Consider the following 27,492-nt stretch of genomic DNA (forward strand, 5'->3'; position numbering starts at 1 on the left):
CGGCAGCGACACCGGGAATCAGCGCTTAATTTCAACCATCGTCCCGTCAGCATATCATTATATGTGGACGACATGGTGCTCTTTGTCCGTGAGCCCCATACCTATTTGTCTTCATTACTTCGGGAATGCGTCCGCTTTGGTTTATTTTCAGGACTTTTAATTCATTGGGATAAATCGGTGGTTCTACCTCCGACGACCATCACTAAGCCTCTGCACATGGAATACCCACTGATTTGGTCTGCAGATCCTGTGAAGTACCTGGGGGTGTGGGTGCATCGTGACCCGGAGATTGTAATCCGAGAAAATTATGGCACGCCATGCACGACACTAGAAAATCAGGTTGATAGATGGTCCTCCTTGCCCCTCTCCCTAAAGGACCGCATAGCCATTATAAAAATGATTGTGTTGCCACGATTTCTTTATCTATTCAATAATATCCCGATTAAACTACCGAAGCAACTATTCCACACTATTCGCACCCACTTTTTAAAACTGATTTGGAATGGCAAACAAGCTAGGGTGAGTTGGCATACGCTTACTTTAGACTATGCGCATGGGGGTTTCTGTGCACCAGATTTATATGTCTACTATGTGTCCGCGCAGGCTCAATATGCCTACCATTGGTACAACCCACACGCCTTCACGCCCCACGTGGCAGTAGAAGATGGATATGCATCTCCCATCCCACTAGCTGGAATATTAACACACACAAGAAGAGGCACACCACGGATGGAAATTATTCCGATAGACACCACTGTTGCTGCTTAACAGATTATTGGTAAATTGACAGGGAACCTTCCATTATATGCCCCCGCACAGCCCCTTGCACATCACGCTTCCTTGTCTGTGACTCAGGATAGTGGAGCGATCCGCTTGCTACAAATGGTGGGTATACAACGCATGCGGGATATCTATTTAGAGGGTCACTTCCTTACGAATGAAGACCTCCAATACATTACAAATGCCTCACCACTGTTTCAGTTCACCATCCACAGACTGAAACACGCGCTTAGAGCCCATTACATCTCCTTCCCTGAGGAACCTCCCACACTGCACTCACTCCAACTCCTACTAGTAGCACCCTCCAAGCGCAAACTAGTGACTAATTTGTATAAGACCGTGTGCTCTGAAATGGTGGGGTCGGGGATGATAGTCTTGCCAGATGGAATAGCGGATTAGATCCTACGCTGACCTCAGCTGAGTGGGAGCACATATGCACATTGACCGGTAAACTAACCCCAAATGGCAATCTCAGAATTATCCACTTCAAGTACATTCACCAGGTATACCCTTGAAACTGTTCAAAATGGTGCTCCGAGATACTAGTGAATGCAAAAGGTGGCATCAACGGGATGCAGACTTCTGGCACTTGGCGTGGCACTATGAAGCTGTTGCTAAATTCTGGTCTGCAGTGGAAAAGTGTTTGCAGAATATATCTAATCAGCAATTGCAATGTACACCTGTTGCTAAACTCTGGTCTGCAGTGGTAAAGTGTTTGCAGAATATATCTAATCAACAATTGCAATGTACACCTGTTGTATGTTTATTGAGCTATGTACCTCATATTAAGGGAGCAGAGGGGAAATTCTTACGGGTTGCTTTGCTGCTAGCAAAACGTCGAGTAGCGTTGACGTGGGAAAGTACTCTAACCCCGCGCATATTTCATTGGTTGAAGGACATGGTCTATTGTAAGGAGTCTCTGGAACTGTATGCAGAAGAATTGCCATCCTCATCCAAGCCAAAAGACATTTGGGAGCCGCTAAGACAATATTTATTGATGATTGACCAGCAGGACCCTATGCTAACTCCCTAAAGGTCATGGAAATATGTTATGTAATCTCAAACTATGTAATGTGTATTGCATACGTTAGCCCCTAGTGAAAAGATATATGAAAATTGTATCGATCACATCTAATCGTTGTGCTGACTATTATAGTTGAGGATGCTCCGCCCCACAGGGCGGTACGGCTGTTTTTTTTCTGATTGAAACTCAATAAAAAGAATTTAAAAAAAACAAAATTGCGTTTATACACGAATGCAGAGATTCATTCTGCACAGACAGAAAAGATTCTGACAGCTATAGTCAGAGAAAGATCTTTGACTGAGGGTAAATGCATAATAGTCTTGACTCCGGTTCAAGCCTTAGAAGATGTTACAAAGGCCAGCATTCCAAATGCGAAAGCTTTACATCGACGATGGATACAACGAGCCAACATACTTACAGCAACAGATGTAGATTACATATTTGACTCTACACTACAAACACTAGCATACCTGCAATACAAACACAAAAATATCCTCTGCCTAATGAAGTCATGCCTCTAGATCAGTACGATTACATCATCTATACTGACAGCTCTGCACAGTGTGCTATAGGGACAAAGCACCAATACTCTGCAGCATCGGCCGCTGTGAAGAATAGAATTAAGGATGGAGAATTCCACCCTCACAAAACCTACACGCAGTCACTAGGTGATTGCACAGAGCAGCTGGCTGAACTAAAAGCTCTAATTCTGGCACTCGAGAATACGGATCCCGGATTCCCCATAATGATTGTGTGTGGTTTGTATTATTGTATCCAGTCTTACAACAAGTACTAGTCGAGGCAGAATGGATTCAGAGATTTCAAAGGGTACACTATAAAACACAAGCTGTATTGGGGAAAAGTGGCCAAATTCAAACCGTGTTTGCAAACTGCTGCAGTTACTGCAATTACTCGATCAAGTGCTAGATGGAGACATTATGACGGCTGTCAACGCAGCGCTCAATGGCACCGACTTGCCGAAAGGCTTTCCCACTATATACTCCTACCAGTCAAGTGCGCAAAACATACAGTTTGCTCAGATTCCCAGAGTGGGGGATCGAACAATTCCAAAATAAGATCACAGGTTAGGACTAATCCTAGCAGCATATAAGGGCCTGCCATCTGATTACGCAGGGGTGGCAGCAACTTTTTAACTATTGCAGCAACACTATTGATGGCAAGGTCTATACAAACAGAATTTTGTCCTTAAATGCGACATCTGCCAGCAGATGAAGGTTTCCACCATAGCACCTCTACCACAGGCACCTCTACTGATCTCAGAAAAGCCTCTGGCTTGTGTTTATTTGGACCACTGCAGCCCTTTTCAATCAGATGGGGCTTACATATACATCCTGCTAACAGGGAATTCCAGCTTTTGATTCCTATGGGTTTAGCCAAACCCATTGGCTGACGCCTAAAGTGTTATAAAAGATTTGCAAGTCTTAATCGGGACATATGCAGTAGCCAAATTCTATTTGGACCAGGGTTCGGCGTTCACCTCGAGGCTTACAGAGACTCTATGGGAAAATTGGGTGTGACTGTGCAGTACTCCTCCCCCTATCATCCTGAGGGGAGCGAACTAGTGCAGAGGAAGAACCAGGACTTAAAGCAGTCTTTACCAGCTAGGGTATTCGGTTCAGGTCGCAGTTGGATTCGCCACCTATATGGAGGGTCCAGAAAGCCCTAATATCTGCTTAGAAAATCCCTGGGTGGTCGAACTTCCTATGAAATCATGTTCTGGGTTAAGATGTGGGTTCCAGACCTCAAAAGTCCCAGTAAAGTGGAGGAAGAAACACCATTTGACATCAATGAATGTTTGGATGTTTTACAGGATCTGAACAACTTTCGAGAAGCTCAGAGCAACATCCAGCAGCAATGTTACTGGCGAATTGAAGGACACAGCAGCAACTCCTGGTTGGATTCCAAGATTGGGGATCTAGTCCAGGAGAAGACAGTAGACAAGAATAATCCCCATCCTACAGAGTGCCTGTAGGTACCAGAACTGTACTTCTACCGCCCCTTGCTGGCTGCAAAAACAAGAGATGTGTGTCAGTAGATCTCATTGAACCACTTGTTGCCGGTTCTACACAGTAGGCCAAGAGGGCTCAAGGGTAGTTAACTGTCTCACTATCCTACAAGAAGTCCCGATGAAAGCTTTGATCAGCAATGAAACTTCTTCTCCCTGGCTATATGCAAACACAGATTTCAAGCCTGAAAACAGACAAAGATGGTATCTACAGTAACGTACCATCATTCAAGTCAGCTCGCTGTATTACACAGCTCCAGAGCTTCCTAAAATAGACTGAATAGCCTCTGGCTACTTCATCGACTTTGATGAATTCTCTTCAGATTTGTCTGACCCACCACCATTACCACCCCGAGTGAATTTTACATTTGCCTGAAAGACATACTTTATCCATCCATGGATATATACTGGATTACAATTGAATCGATTTTCCTCTTCCTTGGGATTGGTTTTTATTACCGTCTCTTTTCTGCTTCTGCACGGACACTATCTTCCAGAATGCTCTGCTGCTAAACTGGTGGAACTTAGTTTTAACACCTCATTCTTTATCACACAAAGTGCAAAAAGACCTTTCCCTGGTGAACATTTCTGCTGTTCCAGATCCTGATGGAATTGATTGGGATAAGGTATCCTATGATATAATTGGACCGACTGAAACTATTCCCTCCTAGGACTTTCTCTGATGATTTGGGATATTAATACAGTGCATGACATCCTAGACATTCTACGGCATTTTACTGTTTTTAATCCTGAAGAAATGTACGATCGTAGTTCCAATTATGATGAAATGTTCTGTTTTCACCACTATGGTCACCATTTTCTGCATAAAGCAAGTACCCCACATGCAGTATTTAACTACACATAATGGGAACACTGCCCTACTCCACCACAGGGTTGTTCGAAAGTATTTGCAAATAAGTTTGCATATTTTTCTGGTCAAAATCCAGCTGACCCAGAGTCTTATTATTATAAAGTCATACCTTCACGGGCAAAGAAAACTATGCTCAATGACACCAAACCGATTTATTTAGTATCTTTCATTTCCCAGCTGTCTGTACAAGGGTTTGGCTTGTGGAAAGGCAATGTCGATTTAAAATCTTTATGGGGAACAAGAGATTGGCATGTTCAGGAGAACAAGGCTTTATTTAGAACATGCCTTATGTCACAACAAATGATTTTCCAGAACAAAACTGTGCAGCAAACATCCTGCCTTGGCCTGATCAAGATAAAAGATTTAAATGCACCAAACATTCCCACGATTTGCGAACTGGCATCAATTTACAAATTACACAGAGGAAAAAATAGACATGCTTCACAGCAGAACATACACTTTACCACAAACCAATCAGGAGTGACGGTTAGTGTGGCTGTCAGATACTAACAGATGTCAGTCACATTTTCTTCACAACACCAAAGGGTTTAGCATCAATATACCCAACCCACGTTACGAGCAGATACAAAACTCAGGGTGGTAGCAACATACAGCGTTGGGAAGTTTGGGAAGTTGTGCCTTGATTGGCTTAAACAATCCCGGTTGTCTGTGATGAAACAGCACTTGTCCCTTCTTCCTATGAAAGAACACGTCAAAAGCACTTTCTGAATGCAATATACAACAAAGTGTGGAAAATTTCACACCAGGAAGCTGATGAGCGATTGCACAAAATAGGCAGGGCAAATGTAGAACGGGCTCTGGCAATAGTTGATAAAAGAATGACTTTATCCACAATGAGTTACTTTCTGGGTAACATTGTCTCATATGCAATAGACATCATACAGAGTGACATGTCTTCTTTACAACATGGGCAGTCGCAGCTTAGGGCTATCATGTTACCGAGTTGGACTCTATAGAAACTTTGTGTTGGTCATGTTTCATGCAAACACCTTAATGCCTCTAGCTTTTTTTTATACCATACAATCTTATTATACAACAGACCATCATGACAAAAACTAACATTCACTGTTGCTTATCCTCTGTTTTAATTCTCTGCCAATTTTGACTTTTCACTTCTAATACTGCTTGCAACACCATCAAGTCGGCAAATATGAGTTCGTAGGACAGGGGTATGTATACAAGTCATGGATCTTACTTTTCAAATACCAATGTAGGAATGGTGACACTGAGGTTTTTCTTATCGGGACTGGCTGTGAGAGTATCTTGGGACTTTCCTTGGTTTGCATGGAAGTTTCCCTCCTCCCTCCATGAGACATATAATACGTTTAAGGCAAACTTGTGTTGTCAGAAGAGTTCTTAGGGTGCTGTGATTTATCTGGCTTGCAGATTACTCTCTAATAGGAGTTAATTGAGGCTGGATGTTCAAAGCTGCTGTGGGGAGAGACCTGGAATTGCCTATCTGGTAATGGTTTCTGCGGTCATGAACTGTCGTGCACAAGTATTGTTTCCACCAGCCCGCACAGTTAAGAATGCAACGCTTTAGCCTTTGATAAAGCTAATGAATGTGTACTTTGATGCTGTAAGCAGACTGAAAGCCTCATTGTTCCAGAAGGATGTGGCCTTAACATCTGCAAGGGAGATATTAATCTTCAAGTTGCAAGGTCTGCTTCTGAGATACAGTAGCTGCTCTGCACTAATTCCCCACAACATTTCGGGGAGCTTGTGCACCATATTTTTACTTTGTCTAGTACTGAGGGGGTAGTGCACTTTTTTAAAACAACTGGCTCACAGTTGAATAGCACCTTCCAGATGGTCTTCGGATTATTCCATCATTCATATACTCTGTGCCTGGAAGGATTTTTGGACGAGAAGCTTGTCCTGTTCCCAGTTGTCGGGACTGTGCTTTTATTTTTTCTGCTCTGCAATGGATGTCCCATCACAAGGCCAAATGGGAATGACACTACCACACGTGCTCCTGTGTAGTGAACGAATGATAGTCGTTTGGCACACCTTACTTCAGGAACTGAATGACCACTGGTTCTTGTCCTTCTGGCCTGTCTGGCTTCACTCTGTGCAGCCCATTTACACTGTCTGCTACGCACTTTCGTTAGTGCCCTGGACATCTGCCTAGGAACAAAACTGGTACAATCTCCGGATATAGAACTGCCGGTGGGTTCCTAAAGTCCCACTTGTAACGTTGTCCTTTGAGCTTGCCGTTGCTTCTAAACACATACTGTGAGCCCTCCTGGGAAGCTTCGGCTCCTAGTGATCTGGATCCTGGCTCATCTTTAGCAGACTCTACACTGGCTGATTCTCCCATAACGGCCGCTGAGGGGGATGGACTGGAACATGTTTACTCTATGGACATGATGTGTTGGGTGTCTCTGGAAACAACGTCTGCGGTTGCTGGGAACAGCAATGTTTCATCTACTCCTTAGAATACAAACAATCTGGCAGTTTTGAGTTGTGGGAACTCTTAAATTTGACTATGTTTATAAATTGCACCACTTTTTTAACCTGCTTTTTAAATTCACTTTTTACATTATCATTTAAATAATGGCTTTCTGAATGTTTTTCTTTTCAAAATAGCACAATACCTTTTATGATTTTAGGGTTTTAAGCCTTTACCTATATTGTTAGTATTGTTTTATGGAAGCTTTTTATTCGTCTCACATCCATGGAGTTTGTGTTATGTGATCACATTATAGGCCCAGGTAGAGACACCACCATTTTATATGCTCACGTTTTTAAGTTGCCTTCTTTTCAATGACATTTGACAGACATTCATTTGTGTGGCAGTGCTGAATAATTGTCTCTGAATTAGGCGTTGCTCATTTTTCAACTTCCTAGGCACATTATCAAATAACTTCAACATTCTGTTCAAGGGCTAGGTTCATTACACAAAATGTTCTTTGTCATTGGCGGGTCGGCGACAGAGCTTTCCTCAATAGAATAAGCAATAGCGACCTGACCGGGGCTTTGGCATTGCAACATGGATGATGTTTATTATATATACATCACTCCTTTGGTTGGACAGAGGACCATTTTGCTGGCAGTGAAAGGTCGCCATGTGCCGGATTTCCTTTCCAGCTGATTTCTGTTTACCTCATGCGAGGGATACTGCCCTGCTCTCCACCAAGACGGGCTGGCTGGTGACACTTACCCACAGTTACCGGGGAGTTACATCACCCTACAGAGATTAAGCAGATTCACTCACCCTAGGCACACTAGGTTAGGAAGCGCTACGTAGAAGTACAATATATTACAGGATGTATATGTAAGCCTAGCTTCTCTGTAATAACAAAATGGTTGAACTATTTTTCTTTTTCACTATTCTAGTTATGCTAACAACATTATTCTGGCTCGTACTATTGATTATTGATGCACACGTATTTTACTCAAGAATCAGATTTTTTTTAAAATCAATTTATAAAGCACCTGGTTACATCACTGCTGTGTCCCCGCACTAGAACAGACTCTCTGTACGGAAGCGAAGATTTTCACGCTAAGGTACTGGTCCCTGACGGTGACTCTAGTATGCTGTTGGGAACAGCCTTGTCTTTAAATGTTTGTGAACGTTGGTTTCACAAGGTTCTGCTCTTAGGTCCGCTGATAGTGTGTTCCACGTTTTGGCAGCTAGATGCTTCAATAAATATTGAAATTGTATGTTGTATATTTCTTGTGCATCTCTCAGAGTAAGGATGAGTTACCAAACAAAAAGGTTTCTACATCAGTTACCATGATTTCCTTGGGGAGTCGGGGTTGTCATGTTTTGAGGTTGCACAATCCATTTGTTACTTTGTCAGGTTAAGGGTTCAGATGGTGTACTGTGAGCTAACAGGAGTAAGGCCAACATATACGGATGATGTTTGTGATTTAAGTCTTGCACTGTCCTAATGTTTATGTTGTTTCACAAATGCATGGAAAGTTTAAGACGTACAACTGTTGGAACCCTCTGTGAGTAGAAGTGTCTGTTAAAAGGTTTACAGCGTGTATAAAAAAAGAGAGAGACCCCTCGTGAACCAAAGGGATAAGGTACTCTTAACCACTTAGAAAAAGTTCCCTTCAGACAGAAACATAAATGACATCTATACCATTACTAGTTGGAAGCATTAAATCAAAATCAATTCTTATCTGGTAGAGCTACCGATATAACAATATAATACTCTACCGATTGTCATCTATGAAACATGAAGGAGGCAGCTTAGAATTTCAAATAGACTTACCACAGCATTTGAGTGGAATACCGGAGATGTAACGATTTATAAATAGAAGTGAAGTCACCATATTCTAAAGTACTAATAAGAATCAGGGATCAATATAGGGAAAACTGAATCAAATATATGTCTTGATAAAGATGGAATGAAAATGAAATAACCATTGAAACGCGTCGACGCTATTCTGGTGACATAATCCCTGTTGGAACGCGGTTATGGGATTGTACAAATTGAAGTTTTACCAGATCGCAACTAATGACAAATTTAAGTGTCTGAAATTGTGTTTTCTCTCTTATGTGGGTTTATAATGTATTTTTGTTCTGTGTAGTTTGTGATATATGTTATAGTGATTTTTATGAAATATATGAAGTGTAATGATGGTTTTTAAAAAAAAATACATGAATTCATTGGTTTTTATTTTTTGTGATTTTAATAAAACAGATGCTTGTAATACTTTAATTTTATGTGTTAGAATTTAATTGGATGGGTTCATTTGGGTTGAGATATTTTAATAGAAAAGGGAAGAGATAAGAATTGGTTTTGATTTGATACTTCCAACTAGTAATGGTATAGATGCTTATGTTTCTGTCTGAAGGGAACTTTTTCTAACTTGTTAAAAGGTTTACAGCGCCTATCATATTTCTTCTTTGTTTACACTCCCACCATAATTAATGTCTCCATCTCAGCCTTTATTCTATTCATTTCATCATCTGAATAAAGGCCACATAGTGAATTTCCTGAGAAGAGAAGGTTCAGGATGTTGTTGAACCTTCCATTTTAATTCAGTCAGGCAAAACTATGAACTACGCTTCAAGCACAATACAAGGCAGTATCCATGAGCTGCACAGCCTCATGAATCTGCAACTGCATAAATCACCTGATTCCAGAAAAGCGAGTCTTCTTGGAGGACCTTCTGGAAGTCTATTCTGTTCTCCTGAAGTAACTTCTACGTGATACACTGCTGGGAATCCTATGGAGACCTGTTATAGTGTCCTAGTAAGGCAGTAGTGCTAGTCATCTTCATGGCTGCAGCCAATACCCAGCATATCTCTCTTACCACAGAGTCCATATACTAATGCTCTTTATCATGGGGTGGAGATAAGTGTTACGAAAAGTGATCTCCTAGCTGCCGAGACTATCACTGAATCCTGTGTTTGTTTTGTTTGTTTGTTTAAATCTTTTTTATTAACATTTGTGCAATTTTTTTTAAACATACAGTCAGAACAGTGCTCATGCATCAAGAAGAAAAGAAAGAAAAGTGATTGCAACCAGCATAATGTGCAGTAATCAATAGCAAAAGGAGAGACGGGTGAGTAGATCGCGGCGATCACATCAGAGACGGGTGAGTAGACCGTGGCGATCACATGAAGTCATGGGTCAATACCCCTAGACAGGGTGGATCAGTGCTAATGAGCCTCACCACCGGGTGGCCTGTAATCGATTCAGATATAGTGCAGTTCGAACCCAGAGGACAGAGGATACAACAAAATGAGGACAACATAAGTCAAGGAAGGGAAAGGGAGTCGCTTGAGACCTGCTGCCGCGTCTAGTGTAGCCGGGGGAGCCAGAGCTGCTAGGGCCTAGTGGCAATGAGGTTCTGGAACAGGAGAGCTAAGTCAGACTGGGGGACAATTTTACTCAACACCCCTGTCAGTGGGGGATGGACCCTGTGTACCAGCCCCAGATAGAGTACTCAAAGACTATCACTGAATCATGTTGAGGATCATTTCTAGGGAACACAGGATCTTCATCATGTTGTATATATTTTTTCACAAGTCTAGCTGAAGAAGGATTAGCCCATGCAGGAGTGAGAAAAAGCTGCACAGCCATTTCGAAAAGCACTGGAACCAAAGGTAGTAGTGATGTGGCGGCAGACTGAAAACGAAGGGTGTGGGTAACTGGGTTTTTGTTGCAGTTGTCTTCACACTTTTTGCCCCCTTTTTATCTACTAGATAATGTTTTTTTTTTTTTTTTTTTTTTTTTTTTTGAAAAACCTTTATTACAATTTCAGAGAAATACAAGTATGGGCCTACAACCAATAGGCCGGCCGCTAAAATGCAGTGTGACCCTAGGTACAGCTGGAACATTCACGTCGATGAAGCCATAAAAGGGGGTCACTGGAGAGTAAATCCTTGCCGTCGGCCGCAGTTGCAGTCCATGAACAAACAAAGGTTTCATATTTTTAAGAAACGAAAAACAACAAACACACAAGGCAAGGAATTTTAGAGCAGTAGCATGTGCCCATTGTGTCGAGGGAGTAAACCAACCCGGGTAAACAGAGGGGGGCAAGGCCGAAGAAACCAAACTCGCATGTCGCAGGAGCGTACAGGAATGCGCGGGCTAGGGCGACAGCGCGGCATCTATCTCACGCGTCTGAGGCGGGGCACATATATCCCCGCGATAGGAGTTCCACGGACCCCACACCTTACTCCACTTGCCAGGCTTGCCTCTCGCCACGTACACCGTTTTCTCTCTGAACATACACCAGTCCATGTGTTCTTTCCACTCGCTGACCGTGGGCGGCCTCTGGGAGCCCCACAATTGTGCAATGTCACGCTTCGCTACCATATAGCCCAGAGTCACCCACTGCGTCTGCGTCGCATTGTAATCAGTAGGCTCCCAGACATTCAACAGACATCGCCGTGCCTCCGGCAACAAGGCCACATGCGTGACTTCTTCTAACACCGCATGCACTCTGCACCAAAACCGAGTCACCTCCGGATAGATAATGGTTTTTGACTCTGACAGTACACTGAGGCCTGCCAACCAGACCCCTTTGCCAGTGCCTTTTCCTTAAAACAAGGTGATGTCTAATTGCAACACAATTGGCAAAGGATGTTAGCACCCCTATAAGCCCCTAGCAAATGGTACCCCTGGTACCTAGGGCAGGAGTACTAAAGAGGGTCCCTAAGGGCTGTAGTATATCGTATGCTAACCTAAGAGATCCATACACAAATTCCACACAAACTGCCAGTGCAGGCTGCGTGACATGGTGCAAACCATGAAGTGAAAACATGACATGATATCCTGTGTGCCATGCCAAAGTCACCGCCTTTACTATACAAGTGAGTTACCACTACAGCAGGCCTTTGAGCCCTAAGGCAGGGTGCATTATATTTTGTGTGAGGACATATCCACATGTGCAGATGCACCCCTGTGATGTCCAGTTCTATTGCTAGATATTGCAAGTGAACAAGGTACGAGTTACTTACCTTCGGTAACGATGTATCTGGTAGAGACGATTCTAGCCGCAGATTCCTTCAAGTAGAATTATCCCCAGGGGTGAGACTGGATCCGGAACCTTTTTTGCCACAGCATCCCTGCGCGCCGGGAGCAGGGCGACATCACGCGACACCCTGTGCCCCGGAGGCAAGAACATGCGTAAAAGTCATGGCACACGTAGGAAAACTCCCCCCCCCCCATCCTGAGCAAGGAATGGGACCAGTCCCAAGACAGACAGGGACAACAAACCTCCAAGTCACCCCAAACTAGAGGGCAACTACTCGCAAGGGCCAAGGGCAAGACAAGGCCAGATGACCCTTAATCAGACGATAACAATGGAAGGGAGGGGAGGGAGGACACTGATAGAAAGCAATCCCCCCCAAACCTGGAGCAGCCAGAGAAGCAGGGCACCGCAGCACCGGAACCCCATCCTCCAAAGGACCAAAGGAGGAATGAACTGCCCCCAGATGGAGCCACCCGTCAAGAACAAGGAAGGCAATCACAGGAGACAGCCCCCCACCGGGAGGCGAGTACCGAAGAAAAACCCAAGGGTCCTCGCAGAATAGGGGAGGAAGGGCGGGCTGTGAAGGAATCTGAGGCTAGAATCATCGTCTCTACCATATACATCATTACTGAAGGTACGTAACTCGTACATCTGATAGAGACTAATAGCCGCAGATTCCTTCACGTAGAATAGATACCCTAGCAATGGCACTTGGGAAGGAGGGACTGTGAAAGGACCTCACCAGCCAATGCAGAACAGAGGGCCCCACAGGGGACCAGATCTGTGGACCAGGTAGAACCTCGCCCCTGCCAGGCCAAGGGAACCCCCACAAGCAGGACCCCACCGACCCCAAGGGGATGTAGGAGGGAAAGAAGGCTGAAGAGGCTCGTACACTCACAGCAGAGGAATCAAGGGCAAGGACTGAGAGGCTGAAGCACCCCACTCCCCCACAAGGCAACATAGCTTGCGCCCAATGTCAAGATAGGAAAAGCGGAAGAAAAAGAAGAAGAAGAAGCCTAGAGGGCCCAAGGAAACTAGGGAAAAGAAGGCGAACCCACTCCAGATGGAGAGCAGCCTGCCAGCCAGAACAGCGCCGGCAGTCAAAGCCAGAAGCAAGAAGAACAGCCCGAGGCCCCAGGAAGGCCGAGTGGGAGACGCCCGGCAAGAGAGACACAGGATCATCCCAGACCTCAGGACAGGAGCAGGGAGAGGGGGAGATGCCCGGGCCACCACTACGAGTGGCCGAGCACACGACCACAGGAAGCAAAAGCAACCTACCTAAACGCCATGGAGAACAGGCACCCGAAGGCGACCAGAACAGTCTAGCAGAGCGCAAGCCAGATTACAGCTACCACTACCCCACATAGGGTACGTTAAGTCCAAAGATATGGGAACCCTCTTTGGAAGAACTTCTGCAGCAGAAGAAAAAACAAAAGAGCCACGGGGAAAAAAAAACACCCCCGCTGAAGGCTTGACAAGCAGCCCAAGCAAAGCAGAAGGCCCAATCTCAGGGCCAAGTCTGCGCAATAACTCCTGCAGAACCCACACACAACCAACACAAGGGCCGTCCAGCAGCCAACAATGCCAAAGTCCCAACGAAGGACGTAAACGGCCAGAAAACACACTCCACAGCCAGAACAGCTGGCCTAAGAAGGCCCAGAATCAACCCAACTCAGAAGTCACTGAAGAGGGGTCGAAGGAGGAGGAGGATAAGGCGGAGGAGGACAAGGATGGAGCCCTGACAAGAGCCTTTGGATGGCGGAGTCGGCCGGGGCATGGAACAACAGGTAGCCATCAAATGGAAGGTCTATGAGTCGCTCCCGAATATTCTCAGGGAATACTCCGTCCCGAAGCCAAGCATGGCGACGGAGAGCGACTGAGGAAGCCATGGCCCGGCCCAGCACCTCTGAGATGTCCAGAGCGGAGCGGAGAATAAACGCCGCAAGCTCCCGGCCATCCAATGCATGATGCCGTAAGTCCACCTGACCAGACTCCTGGGACGCTGCAGCTTCCAGAGACTCAGCCGAGTCCCACAAACAGGAGGAGGCACTAGCCAGCACACACAAGGTGTTAAGGGCCCGCAGGGCCGCGCTGGTCGAGGCGAACATGTTGCGTCCCCAAGAGTCCAGCCAGCAGGCCTCTCGGGACGGCGGAAACAACAGTGGCGGCAGGGAAGGAAACGCAGTCTGCAAAAGGGGGCTAGCAGATGAGGGTGGGAAGGAAGATACACCCCAGGTCACGCGGCGCCGGGAGGTACCGGTGCTAAAGATGCTGAGGCACCGGGTCCCCTGAGGCAGGACACCTCCAAGCCCCTGTCAAGGAAGAAAGGAGCGAACCTTCAAAGGGAAGTAAGATTTCCCTCCCACCAGAGCCCTGGTGGAGGACCTCCAATAGATGGTCCGCCGGAAAGTGAGCCACCGGGTCACCCATGCGCAGGATGCCCACAGCCGTGGACACCGCGCGAGCGAAGGCTGCACCCGCCTCCGTAGGGCCCCGCGGTGGAGAAAGCAGCTCCTCCGTGGGCGACAGCTGCAAACTAAGGCGGCCGTCCCCGAGGCCAAGAAGACGGGCAAGGGCCAGACCTGGAAGTCAGAAGAAGCCGAAGAATGAGGGACCTGCCGCTCTTCCGACGAACACCTCTGCCTCCGATACCGGTGAAAAAGACACCACACGGCGACCATTCTCTAGGGAGGACAACACCAATATACAGCCTGCCTCCAGAGAAGACGAATCCGCGGTACGACCCCTGCGCGGAGCCGTAGAGTCCGCTGCTTGAGGCAGGACGTCGGCACCAGCCGGTGTCACCGGACAAGGTACCTCCAAGTCAGCCCCTGCACTGGAGACCGGAGTAGAGCTGGAGCCGCACCGGCCCTGGGGCGGCGCCAGGATGACGCCGACCCGACCCCCGCTGAGGCAGCCACCTGCGTTGGCGAAAGAGACGGGCCTGCGGCGTGGCACGAAGCCCCCCGGCAGCTGCGGCCCAGAATGAGGCGAAGATCGCTCGGCAACCCATGTGGCCGTGCCATGGACGATCCAACCTCCGACGAGCCACCTGTGGGGAGCGACGAGAGGGGCCCGGAGAGGGACAAGGAGGGTCCACCGCCCTTTGTGGCTCCGCACGGTCAAGCTGCTGCTGGTGCTACAGGACCACCTTGTCAAAGGATCGAGAGGGGCTCGGGGATGCGACCCGAGCTCCGGCGACATCCCGCGACACCACAGGGACCCCCGCGGGAGTTTGCGGCGAAGCAGAGACGCTGTGGCCTGAAGGAGGTGCCCCAGAGGAGCCGCACCCCAACAGCACCACATCCTCCCAGCCTGGATCTGAACCAGTCGGCGCCGGAGCCACCGGCGAAACCGCGGAGGGCCCTGCGCAGGGCGAGGGATCTGCCGACGCCCCAGGAGGGTAAGGAGGAGGAGACGCCAGCGAGGCCTGTAAAGCCGCCGCGTATGTCTCCATTTGGACTCTCGACGCCCTAACACCGGGAAACGGTGGATAGGACGACACGCGGGGCCGCATCAACCGCGGAGAGTCCATGCCCCCGGGAGGCCGGAAACCAGCCCCCGGAAACAAACAGCAACACTTACCCACCGGGGAGCGACGCTCACGTGACATCGGAGAAGGGCGAGGATGACTATCACAGACGAATCTGAAGCCCTCCGCTGAAGCAGACTGAGGGGAGGACGTCGACCTGGAGAGACGTGCCAAGAGAAGTTTCATCCGGCGCTCCTGCCGCGACTTCGGCTTCAACTGTTGGCATGGCGCACAATCTGTGGTGCCATGATCCTCCCCCCAAACACCACATACAAATGAGGTGAGGGTCCGTCGCCGACATAAGACGCCCACAAAACGTGCAAGATTTAAAGCCGGAAGGCATTCGCACACTGTTCCACCAAAAAGAAATGGAAGAAAAAGGGGCCCTAACAGGCCCGTAGAAAGGATCGGATCCGCGTTGCACGCGGAAAAGGAAAAAACTGAAGTAGGCGTGCTGTGGCGGGTCTTATGTGACCTCGCTGACGTCACGTACGCGGACAACGCCAGGGCGGAATCGCGTGATGTCGCCCAGCGCGCAGGGATGCTGTGGCAAAAAAGTTTCCAGATCCAGTCTCACGCCTGGGGATAATTCTACGTGAAGGAATCTGCGGCTAGTAGTCTCTATCAGATGAAGTCATCTTAATGTATGTGCTGGGCACTGGTTAAAACGAGTTGTTACAGCAAGTCGCTGTCCATTCATAATGGATACCTGGACTACACAACATACCTCTTTTTGGTATACTGTATAAAGAGCAAGCTTCCTACACTGGTGGTGCAACAGTAGGATACAAGACTTGACAATTGCTGTACCACTGTGTTAATAAGTGATTTCAATAAGGAATCCAAAATTGTCTTCAGCTAAGAAAATATTTTTATCACATTAGAGGTTTCTCTAAATTGTTTCAAAATGACTGCTGGGCCCTTGTGATAAGTCTACCAGTGCAAACTGTTTAGAATTTAAATAATATACTAATAGTTAGGCCTAAAAGTCTCATAGAATTCTTTAAACATTTTCTAAGAAGGTGCCAACTGTTTTAAAAACAGGTCTGATGCAGAAATTACGAGCCAGGAACTCAACCTGGACCCCTAAAAGAACCTTAAGTTAGTAAAACTTAAGAACCTTTGTAAATCATGTGACATTGCCGTGGGACCTAAACCCACTAGGGCACAACTCCAGGAGTTATTTCAGGATAGAGACCTGGCAATAAGAGAGGACCTGACAGAGGATGGAGCTGTCAGAGAAGATGATAATTCCACAGGTTCCCCTACTAATGGTACCCCTACTGCGAGTACCTCCAACAGTACCCCAGAAGAAGTAGAAGATGAAAACCCTGATCTTCAGAAACTAGCTAGAAGAGTAGCCATTGAGGCCAAAATATTGGCCATTGAAAAGGAAAGGGCAGAGATGGGCCTAAAACATATCTCTGGTGGCCACAAGATTTTAAACAGGGAGAAAGGCAAAGCTTTTGGCCCTATAATCCCCAAAGGGATTGTCCCAAAATATGTTGACGGTGATGATATCACCAAGTGGTTCACAGCCTTTGTGAGGGCTTATAGAATGAGAAGGCATAGCCAAAAACATTTGAGCTGTCTACTTTGGGAGCTGTTCCCAAGAAAGTGCAGGGATAGACTCCTGACACTTAATGAGGCAGATGCTGAGTCCTATGACCACATAAAGGATACCCTGACTGAGGGCTTAGGACTCACCACTGAGGAGTACAGGATTAAATTCAGGGAGACTCACAAAATCTCGAGTCAAACCTGGGTAGATTTTATTGACCTCTCAGTCAAAACACTAGGTGGCTGGTAAAAGGAAACAAGGTGCAGGACTATGAAGGGCACTATAATTTGATATTGAAAGAACACATGTTAGCAAACTGTTGTAGGAAGCTGGCTCTTTATATAAGATACCAAAAAGAGGTATATTGTGTAGGAAGTCCAGGTATCCCTTATGAGTGGATAGGGGCTTGCTTTAACAAGCTCAAGGTGCTCTTTTTGTGGTAGTGTGTTTGAGCAGCCTTAGGCTAATCGAGTAGTGTTAGACATTTGTTGCATACACACAGTCTATAGTATAAATGATATACACACACTCAATAAGGAGATCCACACCAAGAACTTCGTTTTTGGGTAAGTACTTTTTTATTTTAAAATAGCAGTTGAAGAAAACAGGTAGATACACTTGTATTGTCTCTAATGCAGTATTGTTATCCTATGGGGAAAAACACCTATACTGCATATGGGTACTTAGCAGCGACTTACAAGACCAATCTTCTGGAGTTAAGTTGGCCCACTTACACTCGGGCTGGAGGGCACAGGTGCAGTGGTGCTTTATGATATGAGATTTTCGGTGGTCCGGAGCCCTCACGGTTCTTCTTGGGTTCCTGCAGGGTGCAGGGAAGTAGCTCTGCTACTCCTTGGGAGATGCTAGTTGCTTCTTGAAGTGCTAGCAGCCCTCCCAATGCATTTGGAGGCAGAGCAGCTGCAGGACAAATCATCTTTAGTGCAATGTTTGGAGACAGCAGGCAGGCCGGGAGAGTTGATGCCAAGTCAGTTGCTGCTCCTCAGGTCTTGCTCTTCGTGGCTCTTCAGTGTCCTTCTTCTTAGATGGACAGGATCTGCTTTCCTGGTTCCAGGAGCTCCCCTAAATACCAGATTTAGGGGTGTTAAATACAGAAAGGGTGGTAGCCAATGGGCTACTTATCTTTGAGGTAACTACACTCACTAAATGATCACTTACTGTGGTAAGTGGGCATAACCCTTTCCCAGAGTTCCTAATTCTGCCATCATGAAGATGGCGGATTTTCCTGAAAGGGGGCACATCAGGTAACTCACCTTTGGGGTGGAATTGGCCTGGTAGTGCACCACACCTACCTGCATATCTAATTTCCCACCTGTCTCCTGGTGCCAAATGGTTAGTGGATTAGCATTTCCCCTGTCTGGGGAAGCAGTGGTCAAATATCAAAAGGTGGCAGAGGCATCTGAAGCCTCCTCCCCTTGCTGTTTACTTAGCCATCCTGCTTAGAGGACACACTTCCAGCCAGCGCAGACAGTGATTCTGCCCTCAGAGAGCTTAGGCTCTCACCTGCAGGGGGTCAGAAACCTGTATGTGGTGGTAGGCTGGTCGACACCAGCCAGGCAGCACACTAAAGGTTGGTAGGTTTTTAGGGGGCACCTCTAAGGTGCCCTCTGGGTGCATGTATTAATAGATCCACCACTGGAATTAGTGTGGGTTTATTAATAGAAGGTGTTTGATACCAAACACCATACATTTCAGTGACACCATCATGTAGCTAGGGAAATCGTTTTCATCAGTGTCCAGCACATGCACTTGAAATGGCTTCCCTGTTCACTTGTGATATCTAAGAATTGACTTAGACATCACAGTGGCAAATCTGCTTATGTAGATATGTCCAGATATGTAGCATAGTGCACCCTGCCTTGAGGCTGTAAAGCCTGCTGCAATGGAGGCTTTCTTATATTGCATGCATGTCTGCAGGCATGGCACACAGGGATGTATTTTTACTTTTTTTGCACCAAGACACACAGCCTGCACTGGCAGTTTGCATGTTCGGCGCTGAGGGGTCCCTTAGGGTGGCACAATACATGCTGCAGCCCTTGGAGATCCTCTTTAGCCTCGCTGCCGTAGGTACCTGGGGTACCATTTACTAGGGACTTAAAGGGGGTGCTAAAGGTATTGCCAATTGTGGGGAACAATTGGAAAGTTTGGAGAAAGAGACCTGGCACTGGGGACCTGGATAGCAGGAACCCAGTGACCTCCTGTCTAAATTGCAACAGATACCAGACAAAAAGTAGGGATGGCCATGTCAAATAGAGGCCTTATACACAGCCCACCCTCCACCCCCAGCCCAAACGAAAGAGAATGAGACTAACCTTTCCCAAGAGCGTATTCAACATCCAAGTGGACAAAACCTGGACAGGACATCTGTCCCAGGTCCGAGCTTCACTATAAAGGTCATGCCCTGTAGGGAAATGGACCACCTCAACAGTTTGGGGCATACACCTTTCGTTTGCATCAGACATCTGAGACATCTGTGGTCAGATTGAACAAGGAAGGAAAAACCAAACAAATAGGGGCTCAACTTCTTCAGGACCAAACCACAGCAAACGCCTCCCTCTCAATGGCATTCCAACACTGCTCTCTGGGGAGTAACCTTCTGCTAAGGAAGGCAACAGGCGGGTCATGTCCATAATCATTGGTCTGGAATAGGACTGCTCATATCCCATGTTGAGAGGCATCTGTCTGCACTATGAACTTCTTAGAATAATGTGGAGCTTTCAGAATGGGTACTGCTTCCTTCTAGTGTCAAAAGCCTTTTGACAGCTCACTGTCTAGTTTACCTTCTTTGGAATTTTCTTGGAGGTCAATTCTGTCAGGGGTGTCATAGTGGTACCATACCCCTTCACAAACCTCCTGTAGTACCCAGTCAAGCCAAGGAATGCCCTGACTTGAGTCTGGGTGGTTGGAGTTACCCAGTCCACAATTGTCTGGATATTGGATTGTAGGGGTTGAACTTGGCCTCCACCTACAAGATGGCCCACATATACAACAGAGCCTGCCTTATCTGGCATTTGCTAGCCTTGATAGTGATGCCTGAACTCTGCAGAGCCTTGAGGACCTTTTCAATGTGGATCAGGTGATCCTGCCGAGTAGAGTAATAGACAACATCAAGATATGCTGCACTAAAGTTTCTAAACCAGCACGGACATTGCTCACCAACATTTGGAAGGTGGCAGGAACATTCTTTAGTCCAGATGGCATTAGTGTAAATTGCTCATGCGCATCTGGGGCTGAGAGTGCATATTTTTATTTTGCTCCAGGGGTCAGTCCACTCTGGCAGTACCCTGATGTTAAATCAAAAGTACTGATGAACTTGGCTGTACCTAACCTGTCAATAAGTTCATCTGTCCTTGGGATAGGGCGTGCATCTGTCTTAGTGACAGGATTAAGACTTCTTTAGTCCACATAAAACCTCAGCTATGGTTTAAAACCCTTTGAATGTGGTTTGGGGACTAAAACCCTTGGGCTGCCCCAGGGAATTTCAGAGGGCTCGATCACCCTTAACTCCATCCCTGATGCTTTCCTTCACCAGGTCAGACTGTCTGTATATTTTACTTTTGACAGGCATACTGTCACCAGTGTCTATCTCATGGGTACACCAGCTAGTCTGACCATGGGTGAGAGAAAAGAGCTCAGTATACAGTTCCAGGACTTGCCTGCAGTCGGCTTGCTATTGGCCTGAGAGGGTATCTGAAAAGACCAATTTATAGAAGGAACCATCTTTAGGACTGTGAGAAAGGTGGTCAGGGATTGGTTCACTCTCTTCTTCCCGATTCTATCAGTGACCTTCAGCATGGCCCCATCAAATATCAATTAAAGGATGTAGGCGGTTCATATGCATGACCCTGTGAGAGTTCCTGCTAGTGCCTAGCTTAAACAAGGATAGGGTAAGGAACATTGTCCTGGCCTGCCCCGGGAGCCACAGGCTCTAGTAACCACACCTTCTGCCCTGGTTGAAACTCCACCAGTGCAGCATTTTGGTCCTACCAGAGCTTCTGTAGCTCTTGACTGGCTTTCTCCATGTACTCAGCCATTCTTGAATGTAGGCGAAGTACAAAGTCCACAATGTCTTATTAGGCTCTTTGAGCGGTCTCTCACAGCCTTCCTTCACTGGACACAATGCCCCCCTTACAGGATGCCCAAACAGAAGTACAAAGGGGAAAAAGTGACTCACTTCTGTATTTCTTCTCTGTAAGCGACAAGCAGGCATGACAGAAGGACATCTTACCTCCTTCTGAGCTTTTCAGGGCGTCCCATGATCATGCCTTTCATGGTTTTGTTGAATTATTTAACTAAACCATTGGTGAGTGGGTGATATGGGGTAGTGAACTCCTAAGTCACACCACATTCATTCCACATGGCCTTTAGGTAGCCAGACATGAAGTTACTACCTCTGCCTGACACCACCTCCTTAGGGAAACCCACTCTACTAAAAATACTTAAGAGAACCATGGCAAATGCAGGAACAGAGATAGTTCTAAGGGGAATAACTTCAGGGTACTTGGTGGCATGATTCACTACCACCAGTATAAATCTGTTCCTTAATGCTGTTGGAGGGTCCAGGGGGTCAAAAACATCAACCCCTACCCTTTCAAAGGGAATCTCAACCACTGGTAGTGGAATTAAGGGGGCCATTGAGTGGTTACCTGTTTTACTATTGGCTTGGTAGGTAACACAGGAGTTACAAACCTCCTTCAACTTCTGGGACATACCTGGCCAGTAGAAGTGGGTGACTAGCCTACTCCAAGTTTTGGTTTGGCCAAGATGCCCAGCTAAGGTAATGCAATGAACTAAAGAAACTAAGAACTCTCTTTACTGCTGTGGTACTATCACTCTCCTAGTGGCACCAGGTTTGGGGTCTCTGGTCTTAGTGTACAGGAGTCCATCCTCCCTATAGGTCCAGTAGGAGCCTTTGACATCTTCCGTCTCCTGGTCAGCAAACTGCCCTCTTGGGCTTTGAAGAGTAGGGCAGGTCCAATGTCCTTGGTACAGCTCTTTCCTAGACGGTCCCCCCGAACCTAAGTGCTCTGCCAGGTAAGGCCCAAATTCCTGGGGTTCAGTTTCCTCTGAGGCTGACAGGTTGTCTCCCTGAGGAGAGGGGACCTGAGTTTGTGGCTGATCAGAAGCTGACTTCCCAGACTTTTTGTCTTTTCTCTTGGAGGATTAGGCCACTATTCCAGGCTCCAACTCCTCTTTTTCACCACAGGCTCTGCACTGTGCTCTTGTTTTCACACATACACCCATTCAGGTATACCCAGCATGGGATTTGATTTCAACGTCAGCCCAGGCTGAGGACTCCATATAAGTTCCTATCAGACAGGCTACAGGAATTGCAGAGGATACCACCATCTTCTTTTGGCCATTAACTTCTCCCCAATCTACAGACCCTTTTGCCATGAGATGGACCTTAGTCTGGTTGTTAGCACTGATGACTGTGAAGGTCTCACCAGTGAAATACTGGTCTAGGGATATCAGTTTCTCAGGCACCATAGTGACACTTGCATGTGTATTCCACAGTGCTTCAACTCCAAACCCATTAATATTTGTCTGTTGTCTGCATTTCTTCACGGTCCTGGGCCAGCAAACCCTTTCTTTTGGCCACCCCCACCATGAGTTGTCTTGGTTACGCTAGCCTTGACCCAGTGGTCAGCCTTCTTTTCCACTTCTTGGGGAGAAGCTGGACTTAGGAACACCAAGTACTGCTTCCATTTTCCAGAAACATAGTTACTTAACAGATGCTCTTTCATAATAAGATCTAAAGCCCTTCATAGTCTTGCACCTTGTTACCTTTTAATCAGCCATCTAGTGTTTTGACTGAGAAGTCAACAAAATCTACCCAGGTCTGACTCTAGGTCGTGCAAGGTTCCTTGAACCTGATCCTGTACTCACTCATCAGTGGTGAGTCCAAAGCACTCAATCAAGCCCTCAATCAAGGTATCCTCCATGAGGTCATAGGACTCATTCAGTGTCAGGAGTCTATCCCTCTGAGTTTGGTATAGACTCCTCTCTATATAGATCTGAAAACAGGGAAACAAGACATCTCTGCATGTCCCCGCATTTCCCTGAGCTCCCACCACTCTCATCTATTATTAATTCACTGATGTTATTTTTAGCTCGGTCTGCCCTTGCCTTCCAGGCTAAAATAGCCCCTGCCTTTTCGCCATATTCAAAGTGTTGCATGTTTTGGATCGACCACTGTGCCTTAATTTTTGTCTCTAATTTTCCTCTATAAACCTGCCGTAGGAAGTCGAGATCTTTATGGACTTGTGTCATTTTTTCGTTAGAATACTGGGGATTATTTGTCCTTTCGTCCTCCAATTTGCTTATGTTATTTTCCAAGTTTTTAAAGACTAATGTCTCTTCTCTATTTTTTGAGCAAATCAGACTGTGAAGCTGACCTCGTAGGTTTGCTTTAAAAGCGTCCCAGATAAAATCTAAGGAAGTGGAGCCTAAATTAAGAAGGAAATAATCCACTGTGGAGGCTTTGAGAGCATTAATTATATCGACGTTGGAAAGCATTGCCCTTTTTAAAGGTCCATCTAAACTAGGGGTACACCTTCCCCCTGCATATGAAAGAAAAATAGGAGCATGATCCGAGAGAATGGTGGGGGTAAAATCAAAATATCAAGAACATTTTCCAAGACAGTCCTATTAATTAACAAATAGTCGATTCTTGAGGAATGACCGTATTTCTTGCTGAAAAAGGTGAAACCTATCTTATCTCCTTTCTTTGCCCTCCACACGTCGGCCAATCCCAGCTCATGCATCATATTAATCATCCCACGGCGGATATTGGGGTTTCCAACATAGTGGCTATTATTGGATCTATCCCGAGTGGGGTTAAGAAGAACATTGAAATCACCTCCAATGATGATTGGGGAGGTAGTTTCTGTTAACTTAGCCTGTAGTTTATAAATGAACGCCGGGTCATCAAGATTTGGGCCGTAGAATGATGCTATAGTTAGCTCCCTCCCTTCTATTTCAATCTGTGCAGTGATCCATCTACCGGACTGGTCTGAAGAGACTGATTTAATATTCACTCCAGTACCTGTTCTAATTAAAATTACCACCCCTTTAGTATGGCCTACTTGTTCAGATGAACAGAACGACTCAACCCACCGGAATTTACTAAAAGAAGCCCTACTTTCCGAGAGACTCAAGTGTGACTCTTGGAGGAGAAAGACCTGAGCTACCGTTTGTTCAAGATATTTCATAACCAATCTTAGCCTCCGTGGGCATCTAAGTCCATTAACATTCCACGAAATGAAGTTAATACTTCTATTCATTGTAATTGCCCCTTATCAAAGCTTTATTCAGATGTTCCGAACACTCCTTATTACCAAATTTCTTTGAGAATGAGGATAAAAAATTCCCCTTTGCAACCCTACGCGTGCTCCCCTTCCCACCACTTCCCCCCCCCTTCCACCCATGCCCCTATCCTGCCCCAACATCCCTACCTTGCTACCCCGGGAAACCCTCCCTACACTTCTGAGCATAAGCTCTTAGGGCAAGGTCCCCCTGACACTTCCATATATACAAATTAGAGATACTAAAGAATAATTGCCTAAACCCCTTTAATTAGAAACCCAGCAAGACATAAATTAATAGTGATAATAGTTGGTGGTAGTTGTTACAAGGAGGCTCCTCCCTCTTTTTCACTCCTTATTTTTCCGATAAGGTCATCTACTTCCTCAATCTGACGTAGGGTGTACATGTGGGTATTCCACATTATTCGGAGAAGGGCCGGGAATCTTAATTGGACCTTAACACCAAGGGAGTTCAAGATTGTCATTCTTTACCTAGCTCCCATTGTCTCGCGGCCGTAATATGGGAAATATCAGACCTAATGGTAAAGGAAAACGGGCTCGAATATAAGCTGCACTTCACTGGACCTGCTTTCAACGCAAGGGATAAGATTTTCTCTTTAGATGTATAAGTAAGAAAGTTCACCAGGATTTTCCTTGGTTTTGGCCTTGTAGGATTCCTTCTATATGGATCTCGGTGAACTCGCTGTATGTCGAAAGACAGGTCCAAATCTGGAACATCTTTAAGGATAGTTCCCTTTAAGAGTGAAATCACAAATTCTTTTAGATCACTACCCTCCAGATCCTCCGGGACATTCAAGATTTTGAAGTTATTCTTCCTAGCGTGATTCTCAAGCCGTTCAATATTATCTTTTAAGTCTCTGTTTTGGAGGGCTTACTTATCCATTTCCACAGTGGAGCTGTGTAGAGCTTCCTTCATCTTGGGGATTTCCCCTTCCAGAGTATCAGTCCTCTTAGAGACCTCTTCAATTTTTTGCGCCAGAACCTCACATGAAGATTTAATATCGGCTTGATTGGTCTCGGAAATTGAGAATCTCCTCCCGATGTCTTTCATCAAAGCCAATAGTATATCAGCTAACGCCCCGACTCCCTCGTTCTCATTCTTAGGGGCTTCATACTCTGGTGGATGGGGCATTTCAGCGGCTAGCATCAGTGTTTTCATTACTGAATCAGATTTCGTTATTGTTTTGAGCGTTCCTGGAGTAACCTCCTGATTTTCACAACTGCCCGGGCTGCCTTGAATTTCTAGGGCTGAGTATCTATTTGACACGCTAACCGAGGGATGTATGGCCTCCTTCCGGACTTCTATAATAGGCACTTTGCTATCTCCCTCAGCTAAAATCGAATGGGAGACTTTCTCTGGGGGTAAAGGTGAATTCACGGATCGGGGAGTCTGTTTACTGGGGGAAGCCATAATGGTTTTATTATTTACTTCCTTACCTCTGTCTAAGGGGTTGGATAACACTTTGCAGAATGACTTTAAAGAAGGAGTCACTCTGACCTTAGACAGCGGGGCTTTCTTTGCCCTCCCTCTTCCTTTTCCACCCTCTACAGGAAAATCCTCCGTGGTCGCTTTTTTCTTCCCCTGCCTAGCAGAGACCTTAACCTTAGCAGCTAAAGGAGCGACACTAATGGGGTAAACAGTATCCGTGTCTACAGCCAACCTTGCTGCCCTGTTCCGCAAAGTATATCTACTAATTAGAGTTGTAGTATTAGTAGTTAAAATTGTGGAGCCCTGCTGAGAGGTAGCGTTACATAGGACATTCCGGAGGAGGCCACGTCCCCTGCTATCCATGCACTCTCGGAGCCCAGTACTTAAGGGAATGGCTTCTACCACTTCCTCTAAAGCAGCCCGGCCCACGTGTGAACTACCCCCAGTCTTCAGAGCGGTCAAAAGTATACTTTCCTTCAAGGGGCCGAATTTCTGAGCTTCAATCACAGGGATATCCTCACCTCGATTCTTCCATTTCCCCCAGTTCACCTGCCCTCTCTCACACCAGGTCCTGCTCCTCCACTCGCCGTAGCCAACCTTGCAGGTTCTGTCTCTGCCGGGATTAACCCGGAACTGGAGATCAGAGGCGCGCCGTCTCCACTCCCGCACCGCGCCACCCAGCCGAAGCAGCGAGCTCTCCGGAGGCTCCACACCTCCCAGGACTGCAAGCACCATCCGAGGTACGGAGAGTCGGAGATTTTATTTTTAAATAAGGAGAACCTTTCAAATGAAGCTGTTAGGACCAGAGATGGCGAGTCTTGCTGGGTGCCATGCAGAGTCTAGGAGCGAGTGTCAGGGGGAGCTCAGCCGCGGCCGTTAGCTTCCGGCCGCCATGTTCCCCTCCCCTTTTACCCATCTAGTGTTTTGACTGAGAAGTCAACAAAATCTACCCAAGTCTGACTCTAGGTCGTGCAAGGTTCCCTGAACCTGATCCTGTACTCACTCATCAGTGGTGAGTCCAAAGCACTCAATCAAGCCCTCAATCAAGGTATCCTCCATGAGGTCATAGGACTCTGCATCTGCCTCATTCAGTGTCAGGAGTCTATCCCTACACTCTAATGAAAACAGCTCATATACTACTGGCTGAGCCTTCTCATCTTACAAGCCAACTCAAAGGCTGTAAGCCACTTGGTATTATCATCACCCTCTACATATTTGGGGACAATCCCTTTGAAGATTTAAGGGTGAAAAGCTTCTTCCCTCTCCCTATTTAAAATGTTACTGCCACCAGAGCACCCATCTCAGCTCACTCTTTTTCTATAGTTAAGATTTTAGCTTTCAGAGCTACTCCCCTAGAAGTTCAGGATCTTCCTCCTCAACTTAATCTGGGGTACTACTAGCAGTACTCCCAGTAGAGGTGGTGCCAGTGGGGTGGGTCCAAGGACTCATTACTGGCATC

The 27,492-nt window shown here is 46.4% G+C and overlaps 1 protein-coding gene across 5 annotated transcripts in view; it reads right to left on the minus strand.

Annotated features, from left to right (window-relative positions):
* The window catches only part of TASOR2 (transcription activation suppressor family member 2), a 1,022,580-nt gene that overhangs the window by 258,509 nt on the left and 736,579 nt on the right, over positions 1–27,492 (minus strand). The gene's annotated exons all lie outside the window — the stretch shown is intronic.

The sequence above is a fragment of the Triturus cristatus genome, chromosome 4_1 (genome assembly GCF_964204655.1).
Source record: "Triturus cristatus chromosome 4_1, aTriCri1.1, whole genome shotgun sequence".
In the NCBI taxonomy this organism is placed as follows: domain Eukaryota; kingdom Metazoa; phylum Chordata; class Amphibia; order Caudata; family Salamandridae; genus Triturus; species Triturus cristatus.